The sequence below is a fragment of the Colobus angolensis genome, unplaced genomic scaffold, assembly GCF_000951035.1.
Source record: "Colobus angolensis palliatus isolate OR3802 unplaced genomic scaffold, Cang.pa_1.0 Scaffold29, whole genome shotgun sequence".
Taxonomy (NCBI): Eukaryota; Metazoa; Chordata; class Mammalia; order Primates; family Cercopithecidae; genus Colobus; species Colobus angolensis.
In genome coordinates, this window is record NW_012116154.1 from 2,677,458 (window position 1) to 2,681,097 (window position 3,640).

General features: G+C 41.9%; 1 protein-coding gene across 3 annotated transcripts in view; it reads left to right on the top strand.

The window, feature by feature from the left end:
• Nucleotides 1–3,640, top strand: part of RBM47 (RNA binding motif protein 47) — a 237,915-nt gene that overhangs the window by 135,673 nt on the left and 98,602 nt on the right. Inside the window, exon 3 of one of the 3 annotated variants that reach the window (XM_011949068.1) lies at nucleotides 2,494–2,528. The exons of the other annotated variants lie outside the window; for them this stretch is intronic. The gene's annotated coding sequence lies outside the window, so the exon portion shown is untranslated. The remainder of the gene's footprint in view (nucleotides 1–2,493; nucleotides 2,529–3,640) is intronic. 3 annotated transcript variants of the gene reach the window in all.

Consider the following 3,640-nt stretch of genomic DNA (forward strand, 5'->3'; position numbering starts at 1 on the left):
AAAAAAAAAAAAAAAAAAGAATTGAAGGAGAAAAACAGGGTTGAACTGGTTCTGGTCAGAGATTGGCAGAAAATAACATGTAAGTGATTTTTTTTTTTAAAGACAAGATGTCACTATGTTACCCAGGGCATTCTGTTACAGTGGTTACAGTGGTGTGATCTTGGCTCACTGTAGCCTCAACTACAACTCTTGGCCCAAGCAATCCTCCCACCTCAGCCTCCCAAGTAGCTGGGACCACAGGCACATGCCGCTGTACCTGGATCATTTTATATATTTTTTTATAGAAACGAGGGTCTCACTATGTTGCCCAGGCTGGTCCTAAACTCTGGGCTCAAGTGATCCTCCTGCCTGGGCCTCCCAGAGTGCTGGGACTACAGGTGTGAGCCACCACTCCTGGGCTGGATCTTGATTTAGACCAAGCTTGTCCAACCTGTGGCATGTCCAGGATGACTCTGAATGTGACCCAACACAAATTCATAAGCTTCCTTTGGGACTTTTTTTTTTTAAGCTCATCAGCTATCATTAGTATCAGTGTATTTTATGTGTGGCTAAAGACAGTTCTTCTTCCAGTGTGACCCAGGGAAGCCAAAAGATTGGACACCCCTGATTGGGCAGTAGACAGGCTCTTAGGGTGAGTAGGCTACAGTGTGCACGTGCATGAGAGTGTGACTCAGGCAAAGAGCAAGGGCTCCAACTGGGACCTGCTTGGATTCTCAGATCTGTCATTATTAACTGTGTATCCTTGGGCAGCCTCTCTGAGTCTGTCCTCTCATCTGTCTATTTAATTAAATGAGGTGTCATATATCAAATAACTGATTATTGTAGGCACTTGAGAAGCAATGTTTGCAGCCGGGCATGGTGGCTCACGCCTGTAATCCCAGCACTTTGGGAGGCCTAGGCAAGCGGATCACTTGAGCTCAGGAGTTTGAGACCAGCCTGACCAACAAGGTGAAACCCTATCTCTAAAAAAATAGCAAAATTAGCCGGTGGTGTGCGCCAGTAGTCCCAGCAACTCAGGAAGCTGAGGCAGGAGAATCACTGGAACCCGGCAGGTGGAGATTACAGTGAGCTGCAATGGCACCACTGCACTCCAGCATGAGTGACAGAGTGAGACTTTGTCTCAAAAAAAAGAAAAGAAACAATGCTTGTTTTGTGGTGTGATTTGATGGCTGGCTTATTTGCTATCTGGACTTCATAATCCCATTTTCTTATCCTCATTGAAATACAAAAAATAAAAATAAAAAAATAAAAGCAAAGCAACTACCTTAAAACCCCAAATTTGTTTATATAGTGATCCTTCTGTATCCATGGGGGATTGATTGCAGGCCCCCAGATTTTGGATGCTCGAGTCCCCTATATAAAATGGTTCAGTATTTGCATATGACCTACACATATCTTCCCATGTACTTTGAGTCATCTCTAGATGACTTAGAATACCTAATCCAATGGAAACGCTATGTAAGTAGTTGTTATGCTGTATTGTTTAGGGAATAATGACAAGAAAAAGAAGTCTGTATGTGTTTAGTACAGACACAGCCATCCTTTTTACATTTTTAAATTTTTAATTTTTTGTGGGCACATAGTAGTATATATATTTATGGGGCACATGAGATTTTTGAATATTCTTGTTCTGCGGTTGGTTGACTTCAGGGATGTGGAACCCAAGCATACTGAGGGCTGACTGTACGTAGAATATATGCCTTTGAAACACTGTTTGGGATTCCGATTTTGTGTCTTCAAACTTTTTTCATCAAAATTTAAGTATATTTCTGAACAGTAAGGCCTTGAACTCCCTGCCAGGGAGTGCAGAGGTGAGTGCTCTGGTGATCTAGAAAGCAGTTGAGGGTCGGGCACGGTGACTCACGCCTGTAATCCCAGCACTTTGGGAGGCCGAAGCGGGTGGATCATTTGAGACCAGGAGTTCAAGACCAGCCTGACTAACATGGTGAAATCCTATCTCTACTAAAACTACAGAGAAATTAGCCAGGCGTGGTGGTGCATGCCTATAATCCCAGCTACTCAGGAGGCTGAGGCAGGAGAACCTGGGAAGCGGAGGTTGCAATGAGCTGAGATCTAGCCACTGCGCTCCAGCCTGGGCAACAGAGCGAGACTCTGTCTCAAAAAAAAAAAAAAAAAAGAAAATTAAGAATAATAGTAAGCTTATTTTTTATGTAAATGTTTTCATGAAAAATAATTATATTTCCAAAAAAAAGTAGATAAAGAGAAGATCATGTTGTTTATATTTTTTTCAAATCTCTGTAATGATTGGCTTGATAGAAGTCAGCTGTATGCTTATATTTGTTTCTGCTTCAATCTATTGAGGTATGTCATTTTCATTGACGTTCTTTAGGGAAAGAAAATTCAGCCTCACAAAGATGTGTAATATGAAAAGGGAGGAATATTATAGTAGACTTTTTGTATTATTGTGAACATTCTTCTTTGATACTAAACCCAAACTCTACAAGGGGTTGTTTTTGTTTTGTTTTGTTTGAGATGGAGTATTGCTCTGTCGCCCAGGCTGGAGTGCAGTGGCACAGTCTCAGTTCGCTGCACCTTCCGCCTCCCAGGTTCAAGAGATTCTCCGGCCTCAGCCTCCCGAGTATCTGGGACTACAGGCACCCACCACCACGCCGGGCTAATTTTTGTTTTTTTAGTAGAAACAGGGCTTCACCATGTTGGACAGGCTGGCCTTGAACTCCTGACCTCAGGTGATCTGCCAGCCTTGGCCTCCCAAAGTGCTGGAATTACAGGCGTGAGCCATTGCGCCCAGCCAAGAGGTAGCTTCTTAAAGGTTAGTTGCATGCAGACTCTGAAGCTGTAACAAGGAACTTCTCATGCTCTGTTACATTAAAATTGGTTGGCCCATCTTGAACTTTGAATGGACTGCTTACCCATGCATGATTCTGTAACATCATGGTTGGTTATTTGGAAAATATTGGTTCACTGAGTTGTGAAGATCTTCCAGATATTGAAACATTTCAGTATGTATTTTTAAAACTCCACGTTTGTTAATGTCATAGTTGATCTCATGAGAAAAGCCTTTAATAACTGACAAGCAGTCAAGCTCATGGTGGTAAGTGCAGGTTGCACCCAAATATTTTTTTTCTTACTTTTTTTGTCTTTTTTAAAATTATTTTTCTTCTCCTTGCGCAACAGGGCTAACTCATTGGCAGTGCGCCCAGAGTCAGCTGGGTTCCCCCAGATTTTAACTTTTTCTTGAAAGCTTGAATTTGATCATTGGAAATCAATACTGTCTGTTGTGTTCTTTGAAGTGCCAGGGTCACTTCATTCATTTTCTAGAAAATGTCTGCCAAATATTCAAGTCTAAATAATCATAGTTTGTTTTATCAAGTAGTTTAGCCTGTGACTCTCACAAGTGATGTTTCCTTGAGACAGCAATTGTAATTCGGTATACAGTACAAGTGCTTTATCATACTTTTCATTTCATCACACAGAATATTTTTAAAACGTCTACTTGAATTGAGACTTAATAAAATAAATAGGCTGGACGTGGTGGCCCATGCCTGTAATCCCAGCACTTTGGGAGGCCGAGGTGGGTGGATCACCTGAGGTCAGGAGTTCAAGACCAGCCTGGACAGCATGGTGAAACCCCATCTCTACTAAAAATACAAAAATTAGC